This window comes from Rhipicephalus sanguineus, chromosome 9 (assembly GCF_013339695.2).
Source record: "Rhipicephalus sanguineus isolate Rsan-2018 chromosome 9, BIME_Rsan_1.4, whole genome shotgun sequence".
NCBI classification, from domain to species: domain Eukaryota; kingdom Metazoa; phylum Arthropoda; class Arachnida; order Ixodida; family Ixodidae; genus Rhipicephalus; species Rhipicephalus sanguineus.
The window spans coordinates 37,117,818-37,130,008 of record NC_051184.2 but is presented as its reverse complement, the minus strand read 5'-3'; the positions used below and the strand labels follow the sequence as shown (position 1 = coordinate 37,130,008).

General features: G+C 43.3%; 1 long non-coding RNA gene across 1 annotated transcript; it reads left to right on the top strand.

Annotated features, from left to right (window-relative positions):
* The first annotated feature begins 2,111 nt into the window (after nucleotides 1–2,111).
* On the top strand, nucleotides 2,112–11,318 carry LOC119404998 (uncharacterized). The gene is made up of 4 exons (XR_005186401.2): nucleotides 2,112–2,287; nucleotides 3,439–3,558; nucleotides 5,546–5,673; nucleotides 10,595–11,318. It is a non-coding gene; the product is annotated as an uncharacterized LOC119404998 (long non-coding RNA).
* Nucleotides 11,319–12,191: the final 873 nt, after the last annotated feature.

The following is a 12,191-nucleotide window of genomic DNA, read 5'->3' as shown; positions in this document are numbered from 1 at the left end:
GTGACAGGATTTTCACGTTATTCATGTCATGACCCCGCAGTCATATTCGTCAAATCATCTTACCCTCCCATGCCAATTTTGGTCTACACCAAGTTAAGGAGGCGATCATGAGAGCACCGGCTAGATAGATAGATACGTAAATAGAAACAGAAACGCTCAAAGTGTCAAATGTGCGCTAAGAAATGTTTCGCGTTTAAAAAGCTTCTGTAGTATTCGTTCAGCCGGCGTTAACATGAGGCGCTGTAGACAATTCGTAAACGGGGTTATCTAGGGATATCCATGGAAACGAGAGTGCAATTTAAGTGTAACGTGCAATTTAAATATATGTCAAGAGCACCAAGCTTAAGTGAGAAAAAATGTATGCGCAAAGATACGCTCCCTTAGGATGCAGTGGGCGTTAAACATAACGAGAGAGACTTTTCATAGGCGTGGAAGGATTCACGTGAATGTTTTGAAGAGTGCTGTGCTCATGATCAGCAGGATCGAACGGGAAAGTGGCACCGTGACTATATAAGCATACACGCTTTAATCTCATCACATACTGAACCACCATTCGCGATTAAGTTGGCGATTCCTATTTGCTTCAAATGATCGCCCGACAGACTGCTGAAAAACTGGTGAGCTGTTCGCCTGCGTGTATTACCTTTCATATCCGCTCCTTTAATAACTTTATGCCTGCGATAAAGAAGCTAACGCGTATACGTGGCTCGTTAAAAAATGCTTTCATACAATGGTAATTGCAAATTACGATCTGCTCGCTGTTATTCACAAAGCCTTAAATAGTACATCTGCTCATCGTATACTGAGTATTCCTTTCTTAATTTCATATATTTCCATGAAAATTCAAATTTCACATCTATCGTTCGTTCGCGGCTTAGGCACGTGTTTGTCTCACTGAGTTTCTCAATTAAGTGCTTTATGCTTTGGTAATAACTGTGCGTAGTATGGTTTAATCAGATGCTCATGTTCAGGTCAGAGCAGTTTTAATTCGGCCATAGCCGTTTATAATAATGATGCTCGTGTAATGTTCGTTCTTCGCAGAGTGGTTCTCTGTTTATTGTTTGTAAAGAGTGAGAAGTACCTCCTGTTAAAAAGGAGAAAAAAAAAACGTTGTAGAACAAATAAGGCGTTCTATAAGTGGGACGCAACATGTCTCATACTGCACACTTTGGCCCGTTGCTCACGAAACGGGGAAATGAAATTTCGTTAAAGAATAAAAATAGCGTGCATTCTGATGGAAAAATTGTAGTTAGATATCAGGGCATCCCATTCAATAGGTTACAGCGCTGTATGTTAGGCGATACACCGAGTGTCTATCATGCACCATTTTGAGAAAAGGAAGGAAAAAGGGAGGGGGGATTACGCCACACAATGAAAACCTTGTGCATATTGCTCAATGTAGTGGAGAGCCCGCTAGCAAATTTTTGTTTATGACATCGAATTGGATCACTTTGATTACTTAACTTAAAGTGCTGTCCTAGTTATAAAATGTGAATGAGTCGTTTGTCAAGACGTCTAACGGCGGTATTTTAAGCGACGTGCTAATTTTGCGCTTAGTTTTACCGATTGAAGAAATTTTCAGCGCTAAATGTAATTCCACTTTCCTTTTGTTTTCTACGTTCTTACAATGCGCTGTATTGTTTTTATGCGCTGTATTCGTAGCGCGAAATATACGAAGTGTACACCGAGCGACTATACCTCCACTCAATCATTGCCAGACTAAAATTTCAAGCGACTACATTACACACGAACAGAGATGATGACGCCATGAAGTAGCTTCAAACACGGGCGAATGGCTTATGCCGTGCACTTTTCGAGTTGTTAGCGTTCGCAGTGCGCGCGCAAGGCGAAAGCCTCTCCTCTCACTGGGCAAAACTCCTCTCGCTTGGCTTTTTTTCTTGTTTTTTTTTTAAGCGCTGCCACGATCCCTAGAATATCCTATGGAACGTAGCGCTGCTTTTTTTAAATAAAAAGGGGATATTTCGGAGTTGTTCTAGAGATATATTGACGCAAGGGGGCTGGTCAATGTCTCTAGATTTTCCCCTAGAAACCTAGGGACTTTGACGCTACGAGGGCGGGTCTGGGGCGGGTGTTTGTTTACATCCTTTACGTTGTGCGTGACGTCGGTGTCTTTCATTGCCATGTGTAAGAGAGAGGCTGTCACTTTTGTGCGCAATGCGTGTGCTTCGACGTCTCTCACGCCTTTACGTATATTGTGTTCCCGACAATCAAGTGAGCCGCCTGGCATCTTTCTCGCCACTTGAAAAGCCGAAAAAGAAACGATAAGGTAACTACAAAATGCTCACTACTCTCCGAAATTTGTGTCATGTATGTGTCTTGATGTGGTTTCGATACCCTTCTAAGAATAAGGATGTGCAGATAGAACAGCTGGAATTGGGTTACGGAGTTCACTCTGAAATCATCGCCTCGATCAGCTGCTTTTTCGTGTCCTGGACGTAAGAACACGTTCAAAAACATCTACAAACCGCGTGCGTGATCTTGTTTTCGCGCCGCCTTGGTATCGTAACATGTGTCAGCAGTGACCGGACCGTCGCGGTGCGTGCGTTGTCCTTTTCTGATTTTTTAATATTTTGCTATAATTATTTGACGCTTAATTGCGCAAGGGCTCACGCCTTCTATCGCGGATCTGTTTCGCGGATGTCGTATGGAGGAGATCGAGAACAGGAACGTGCAACATTTTCACGAGAATTTTAATTAAAGGATCGATCGACCTCGCACTACTTTTCATCGCCCTGCCATTTTATTATTTTTTAAAGGAGAAAGCCTTACACGCCTCATCAAACGCGAAAAGTGACCGTCGGCGGCGGCGTCAACACGACTGTTGCAAAAAAAATCGTGATGATGTCATCATGACGTCACAAATCGACAAGATTTGTGGCGTCTTTATGGCGCCATCATACGTCACTATGATTCCGCTGATGTTACATGATGACGTCATCACACGGCATCATCGACTGGTCTAGGTGGGCCAATCCCGGAGGCACTGCAAAACTCGGTGAGATGCAGAAAGCTTGCAATGCCTGCGATCTCAGAGGCTGTGCAAAAGCTTTTAGGGGGAGAAAAAAAACGAAGATGGCTTTCACCTTCGAGGTGCCTTAGGCAAATGCATAAGGGATTGTGTGAATATTTTTAGCATTCATTTGTGGTCTCGTTCCAACTTGAAAGCTTTTATACTGTATAATAATGACACGATTACAAAGCCCTAAACATGCTCCATGACGAATCCACAGAATAGTAACCAGAGAAAACCAATGTTGGTAAAGATATAACACTCCTGAGATTGAGCATATTTGGTACTTATTTGCACAAAGCAAGGCACGTGCAATGCCATATCAAGACATGTCTGAGTGTCATTGCTCAAGGGATTAATTATTATAATGACTGAACTACAAATTATTGCTTTCTCTTGGTGTGCAGGCCCACCTAAAGTATCTGCTGTCACTTTCAAACCAGCATGGGTCCTTTCATCAAGCATTTTCTGGAGGGCATCTGCTTCACTTCTCGACCTGGTGTGTTCTGATAACGACTTTGAAAAGTGTAAGTTTTCTTGCCATTTTGTTCGTAACTCTTATCATAGCAGTACCATGCCTACACTGCAGAGAAATGAGCACATTCTTATGTTGGGCTTTTGCAGTGGTTCGTCAGAAGTTGTTGGCTAATTAATTGCCTGATACTGTGGTACATACAAGCTCCAGGACACAACATAAGGATATATGGTTGAACTGTCATTACATTCTGTAGAAGTAAAAAAAAAACTGCTTGGCAAATTTCCATGTCATTAACTTTCATGCTTAGCAACCATTGGGAAGACTGTGGTCATGTTTCCACAAGTTACGCCACTTTTTAAAATGTTACAAAGCAAAGAAAGCTTTTTATTTTTAATCTAAACAACAGCCTTCTGTCTGCAACATGCTGCTTACTTATTGTTTCATGCAAACTACACTTTGGAAAGAAAAAGTTACGGCAGCTTCGCACTAGTGGCGCCAAGCCTGAAGGAAGAGCGCAGCCGGGCGGCCTTCCTTGTTTCTCTTTATTTTTCTCTTTTTTTCTCCTTCTCTCTGTTTCTTGTATCTCCGTTTTGTATCTTTCTCTTTCCATTTCTCTCTTTCTCACTCTATTTTTTTGTCTTTCTTCTCTTTCTTTCTGTACGTCTCTCTATTTTTTGCTTCTTCTTACCTTCTATCTCTTGCTCTCTCTTTCTTTCTGTATGTTTTACTGTCTTTTTATGTCTTTATTCCCTTTATTTCTCTTCATTTTTTTCTCTCTCTCTTTCTTCCTTTCTATTTTCTATCTCTTTCTTTCTTTCTCTCTTTTTCACGGGTTCGTTTTTGTTTGACACTCGTACCTGCTGTACACGGTAGTGGGGCCTGCCCATTTCTATGTCGCATGCCCACATGAGGAGTTTTGCACGACGGAGCACAAGTCACCGATAGCTTAAGCAGCTTCACTGTAAAGAGAATGACGAGAGTGCATGCCGATTCATAAAGGAAGCGCATGCCGGTTCATGATGATGATAGTTTTTTATGACGGAGCACAAGTTACTGACTGCTTAAACCGCTTCGCTGTTGAAAAGAACTTCTTGCAGGGAAGAGAGACACCACCATGTTCTCAGCAGACATCCTGGGTAAAGTGCATTGGCGAGCTAGTTGGTTTATCATGCTAAGTTTGGACAGCCTGACTGAACGCGGGCTGAGTAGAAGATGCACACACACACACAGTGCTGTGTGTGTGTACGTGTTCTACTCTGCCAGCGTTCAGTCGCGCTGTTCAGACTTATCCTGGGTAACTTCGAATATTCCTTTCAGCGATCATACCTACTTAATTAGCTCACTCTTGTAAATTTTACGTGTTCTTTGCACCGTATCAGTTGCATATGAAAAAGTTGTAAAAAAACCTGCGGGTATACTCGTCATATTTTATTACAAAATACACAGATTGCAGAACAGTTTTACATGTTTTCAGTGAAGAGTGTGTTTACGCTGTGCCGTGGAATGAGAGGGCAGGAGAGTTTCAGTCGTGTTTTATGACAGTCTGTCACTTATTGCTTGCATTCATTGTGGGCTTCCAACATTACAACAGCTGCTAAAACAGCTGTCTGGCTTAAATGACACCATTCCTGTCACTTTTTTGTAGTAGGCATGCTGACTGTGTTATTCGAGACTACATGCGAGTCCTACTACCCAACCACACAGTCATTTGGTGATGTCGTTTAGATCTTTTTTTAAGACTTAGAACATTACTTAGAAGGCCATCTTCATAAAAATATCCATTGTAGTATTCACTGAATGCTCTTTAGAAATTTTTTAAATATAAGATGAATATGTGCAAGTTTGTGTAACTTCTTTCAACTGAACAATTAACCAAATGCATAACCAGGTCATCAAGGTTGCTCCATAGATTGCTCTATAGACCAGAAGCAATACCTTCACACTTTCTAAAGTTTCATTCAAGCTGCACAAATTGTATGGTGTGCTTGAAATGCGTGCTTCGTTTGAAATAAACCCAAAGTCAGATATGCTCACAGGGCACCGGATACATACCCCACCAAGGTTGCCTCCTGGAATGATCTTTATTATCACCGCCGTGTTGATGGTCGCAGCAAGCTTGGTCATATTGTGTTGCTACTGGATTCGACGACAACACAGCATACAAGTAAGTAGTGTGACGCTGCTTGTTTGAAAGCGTGATACAATTCTACAAGTGGCATTGCAGGCATTTTATGGTGGTTAGACTGCGAAAGGGAGGTATATGTAAAGGAAGGTGTGGTTGAGAGCAAGAAGTGCAAGAATATACTTAATGCCAATTGACCGTTCGTGTCAGTCGTCATGTTATCATCAGCAGTTGTGGTAGGTGACAGCAGCATGAAAAAAGAGGGCAGTGTATGAACACTGGGTTTGTTTTGACTTGTTTAATGGAGGAACACCAATACAGAGGACCCTCAAGCATTGTATGGCTTTGGCTCGTAATAAGAGAGCTAACAAGTTTCCATATGTCGGTCGATAAACTTTTGACAAAATGCGTTGATATTTTTCGTTCATTGAGCATTGTGGGTAAGGAAACTCACGCAGAGTGCCATTGCAATATATCTGTGATCTTAAAGGGGAACTCCGGGGATTTTTCGATATTCACCGATTTGAATTAAACTTTAAACATATGTTCTCTTCGGTACCCTGATGATATGTGCCAAGTTATACAACAGTAAGTCGGTAAGTTGTTTAGAAAACGAATTTTAAACTTGGTAGCCAATTCCGGAATCACGCCTGTTAACACGGGCCACCCTGTGTGTGTGACGTAACGTGCCTACTCTTTTCGAACCCCGCCTCGCCCAGCAGACGGTTGCAGCGTGCTTTCTTCTACGAGGCGGCGACGGCGCAAGTGAAGTTGTTCGGTATTGTTAGCTGCTAGCATCTTGATCGTCATTGACATCGGGTTTTACAGTAAGCACGCACAATATTGAGCAACGCGGAGATCGATGCGGGGCACGTCAGCTACTTCACACGCCGGCAGGTCAAAAATCAAATAGCAATGCTCCTGCGCTCATATAGTACTGCAATCATCACTGAACTCTTCACTGGTAAGTTGAGACGGGCTGGTACAGCTGATTCCGCGTCGATGACATCGCCAGCTTGCATTTCGCGCGATAGAGGAAGCACGGGTACTATGTTTACACCCTGGCCAGCCGTGGCGGCGTGTAGCGGACTTGATGACGTCATCGCATACCCAGCACGGAGCAGCTCAGCTCCCTGTTTCAGTTTTGACTCCTCGTTTATTGCTTATTTAAAATTATTGACGAGTCTTTCAGCAAAATGAACCACCCTTGCTGTTACAGGACTGTTTATACTATTTGAAAACGGCAATATCTCAATATGGTCGAATATGCACCGGAGTTCCCCTTGAAAGGGACACTAAAGGCAAATATTAAGTCGACGTTGATTGTTGAAATAGCGGTCCAGAAACCTCGTAGTGCTACTTTTATGCCAAGGAAGTGCTTATTTTGAAATAAAATCACGTTTTAGTGGTCCGCATCGCGTTAGCGCACTTTAAATCACCCGCCTTAAAGGGACACTAAAGGCAAATAACAATTTATGTTAGAGTGAAAGCCCAATGTATGACAACTTCTAAAACGGCAATATTATCAACAGCAGTGCCCTACTTACCGAGAAATTAAGCTAAATGTATCACATGACGAGCGCCACGAGTGGGACATTTTCGAAGTGATCCCGATGACGTAGGGAAGTCGGCCTACAATAAATCACTAGTAATCAAACTAGCAGCAGTAAAAAAAGAACATTCCGAGCATCAAAAGACGTAATAAAATGCTGTTTGTTCGTTTCCGCTTGATTCATGGAAAACAAAACCTCCGTGGCGTTGCCATGGGGAACGGCGCGCGTGGTTCAAAGGTTCCGTTTTCGCCGAACTGTGCCTCGCCCGTCTCAGTGGTAGTTTTCGGGATCGCGTACTGCCGTGCGTGTTTTGCGCGCTCGTGAAGGTCGCTCTGACAGAAAGTTCGACAAAATGCCGCATGCGTGTGATATTGCCGGATGCCCGAATGGTGCACAACGCCAGTGCTGCAGCAAGGAAACCGGTGTGTCTTTTCACTGGGTGCCGCGGAATGAACCCTTACGCTCGAAGTGGCTTAGTGTCATGCCATTGCGCCAGTGTGCTAAACAGTCAAAACCTCTGCGTGTGTGCTCGCTGCACTTTCGTACTGAGGATTACGACACCAACCGCAACTTGGTGACGGCTTTGAATGTGCCCATCCGAGCAAATCTTTGCCGCAGCGCCGTTGTTGCTACTGTGGGTCCCGCTACTTCCGCTCGGCTGCTGCTAGTGTCGGCGGCCGCGCAGTAAAAGCGGGCAACGTTGGGCATGGCAGCAGTGACGTATGAGAGTCGTATTTTCAGGCGGGAGATTTGAAGCACGCTAACGCGATGCGGACCACTAAAAACGTGATTTTATTTCAAAATAAGCACTTCCTTGGCACAAAAGCAGCGCTACGAGGTTTCTGGACCGCTATTTCAACAATCAACGTCGACTTAATATTTGCCTTTAGTGTCCCTTTAAATCAGACTTTCATACGTCACTGCTGCCATGCCCAACATTGCCCCCTTTACTGCGCGGCCGCCGACACTAGTAGCAGCAGAGCGAAAGTAGCGGGACCCACAGTAGCAACAACGGCCATCGAAGCCATCGAAGCTTGCCGCAATCGCCGCAATGGATGTGGACGGAGAACATGACAATGAGACATCGGCTCGCGACGCTGGGCTCCAATTCAGCGACTTGAGCCCCGATGAACGCGGTATGCTGCTGAGGGCTTGTAGTGCCGACGTCGTTGCATGCGGCATTTTGTCGAACTTTCTGTCAGAGCGACTTTCACGAGCGCACAAAACACACGCGGCAGTACGCGATCCCGAAACTACCACTGAGACGCGACCGCATGAGCGAGGCAGGGCACCGGGCGAAGCGCAGTTAGGCGAAAACGGAACCTTTGAACCATGCGCGCCGTTCCCCATGGCAACGCCACAGAGGTTCTTTTTCCCATGAATCAAACGGAAACGAACAAACAGCATTTTATTACGTCTTTTGATGCACGGAAGGTTTCTTTATTGCTGCTAGTTTGATTACTAGTGATTTATTGTAGGTAGACTCTCATACGTCATCTGAATCACTTCGAAAATGTCCCGCTCGTGGCGCTCATCATGTGATACATTTAGCTTAATTTCTCGGTAAGTAAGGCACTGCTGTTTAATATTGCCATTTTAGAAGTTGTCATACATTGAGCTTTCACTCTGACATAAATTGTTATTTGCCTTTAGTGTCCCTTTAAGGAGGAACATGTATCAAAATTTAAAAATCTCATGAAATTTTTATAATCTATATGTTACTTGTGATTATTGAAAAGTATCTGAATCCTGCTACTGCCTTGTATTCTTGCAAGCAGGGCTTCCCCTTTTTCTATCACCTGTTTTTAATAAATGGAGGAGAACACGTGGTTTCATGCTGTAGCAAAGTCTTCACACTTTGTAATTACAGAGACCTTGAACTTTTCACTTTATGGCACCACTAGCAGAACAAGTAAATTAATCAAAAATATGCCTTGTTTTTGTTCAGCTATGCGTTGTTGTTTTTTATAGGCAACTTTTTCTTCCAAGATGATATATCTGTGCTTAAGCTACGGGTGTAGCTCCCAGAGCTATGAAGCAATTTATAACTGGAATGCAGCTATTATTACGACAACATTTGGCATACATGTCTGCACTGCAAGGAGGGTCCGTCACAGCAAGCCAATTATATACGCAATATTATAAATGCTACAAGCACCATTGTGGTCAACCTTGGTTACATGTGGTTATTGAGCAATGCTGTTTCTAGCACTCAATTCACAGGGTTGTTGACACGATAATGATGCTCCCTCTCTGCTCTTCGTCTGACATATGGTGTACGACTTCCCTCATGACAACATTTATCTTACAAAGTGACATGTGAAAGCTCTTCGTTGCGTTCTGTTGCTTGTTCACCGCACAACATGCACACATTAATTGGAATTGTTTAGGAAATATGAACGGGTACCGAAAATTGCCACACTTTATGAGTACCAGCTTCCAGCTGCTTTTAGATCTGATGTTATTCGAAATTGTGTACGTGCCCAAACCTTAGCAAATTTAGAACCCAATCTTGCCTCTCGTTTAGCAAGACAGACTAACCAATGGTACATTCCACGACCTGGAAAAAAATTCCAGTTTCCACTGAATACAATATCCTTTACCCAGCGTGTTAAACGAGCTCAAATTAACCCACAAAGCTTGACGTCACCTATCACAGAACGATATACACTGAAACCTCTATATGACAAACATGGATATAACAAAATATCGGTTGTAACGAAGTAAATGAAAAATAGTTTTGCAATATATACAGTGTTAGAAATATATGTTTATAACAAATTTTCGGATATAACGAAGCTATTTGCGTGTAAGATGTAACTTCGTTATAATCAGGTTTAAGTGTATCCAAAATGCTGCATTGAATGCACTGTTTTACTTCTATGCGAAATTTCTCAGAAATGTTTCTTTGTATGGTTCTACTTTTGTGGATATTGCAGATTTTATTGCAAACGTGCAGAGGTCTTTGTTGATTATGTGTATACAACTGTATTTTATGAAGATGCAATTTGTAAACTCCAGCACCACTGTTTGCTGCTGTCCTTGTGTTCCTGAGGGGCAGTGGGACCAGTCAAGCTGCCAAAGTGCCGCGTTTTTTACCACAATCCATTAATTGTGAATGTGTTGTGGTAAAAAATAGACTTTAAACGCATGAGTGAACTGCTTTTACGAAAATACGGCCCACATCATGAGCCAAATCACATACACTCAAACCTCGTTATAACGAACACGGATATAACGAATTATCGGTTATAACGAAGTAAATGAAGAATAGTCTTCTCATAGCTACAGTGTTACAAGTAAACATTTATAACGAATTTTCGGATATAACGAAGTTATTTTCATGGCACATGCGACTTTGTTATAATGAGGTTTGAGTGTACAAACCTTCTTTCTTTTCGGGGATGCAGTATACCAGTCCCCACATTCCACCAACGCTAGCACCAGCTGTGTCTCCGGTGACATCGGGAGTTAGGATGCAGTCTTCCCAGCGAATGCATTCGCTGGTGCCTGGAGCAGCTCAGTCTCCGGCGGCATCGCACCCTCAACCGCCGTACTACCAACAGCCAGCCGTTCCTTACCCCCAGGAACTCCCCTACATGGGTAACAACGCGGCACCACTGGTACAGCCGTCCGCTGCACTGTACTCATCGCCATCTGTGCCATTTGATCCACCCCCACCTTATGTCAGCCCAAGCATACCGCCTGAAACCCATTTCAGAAAGTCGTAAATGAACTCAACGAGGAATGGCAATCAGACATGCGTTGAACTGTCACGATGGCTTGTTGCGCTGCTAAGCACGAGGTCGTGGGTTCGATTTCTACTTGAATTTAGCTGACGACCAATGCCGTGGAACGCCTGGAGGATCGCCAATGGGCTCTAATGGTCGTGGTCAAAAGGTGCTGAAAAAAAAGTGGCATCATCTAGGTGACATAACTAGTTGGAACATTTGAAGGAGTGAATCTTTAATGTCAACAAACGTGGTTAGCACACTTCAGTGACCAGAAGGCATTATTTTGAACTGATAAAGCCCGTAAAGTGTTACAACGTATATACGCAAAGGTTATGTGAATAAGAATTGTAATTTAACACATATTATACACATAGTGTCTAATCGTTATACATATAGTATCTAATCATGTATACACACGCATGGGGCATATGAAAAATACGAAGCGTTGATGTATGTTGTGCAGTCATCTGTGCAGTATCACTTGTAATGTCCCCGTGGCAATGTTGGCTTTCTTGCAAATCCAAGTTTCATCCGCCACGGTGGTCCAGTGGTTATGGTACTCGACTGCTGAACCGAAGGTCACGGGATCAAATCCCACATAGTGGCCACATTTTCGACGAAGGCAAAAATGCTTGAGGCCTGTTTATGTAGATTTAGGTGCACGTTAAAGAACCCAAAGTCGTCGAAATTTACAGAGCCCTCCACTACAGCATCCCTCCTAATATCGTGATTTTGGGACATTAAACCCCAACAATTATTATGAATCCAAGTTCCGCTATGGGGGAACATCAGCACAATGTCGGTGTTTTAAGCAGAACTAAGGCTCAGTATGCAGTGGCATGTGTCGTGCATTGAAAAAGCCAGCGTTAGACGGCCTCGTGCCTGGTTCACTTGGGGCTGGTATTCAGATCTGAATGTTGGGCTGGTACATGGCTTCCATTTTTATCATTGTGTACCCAACCTAAAGGTTGCCAACAGTTCTGTACAGTGCCTTTGTGCTGCTAACCGTGAAGCTGACTGAGGCCTGCCCTAGGAACGATATTCACTTGTCGGCTTTGCTCTTCTCCCTTGCATACCTTTTGTAGAGTGCCGATATTATTAAACTGATGGTATTAAATGTGAAGCAAAGGCATGCTCTGGTCAATGAGTATATTTGAAGATTTAACTTGCAGGCAAAGAGCCTGAAAGTGCTGGCAGTGTCAGAATGTTGCAAATTGTGAAATTAATTAAAAGCTATAGCATATTGGTTTTGATGTTGAGAAAGGTCAAATGC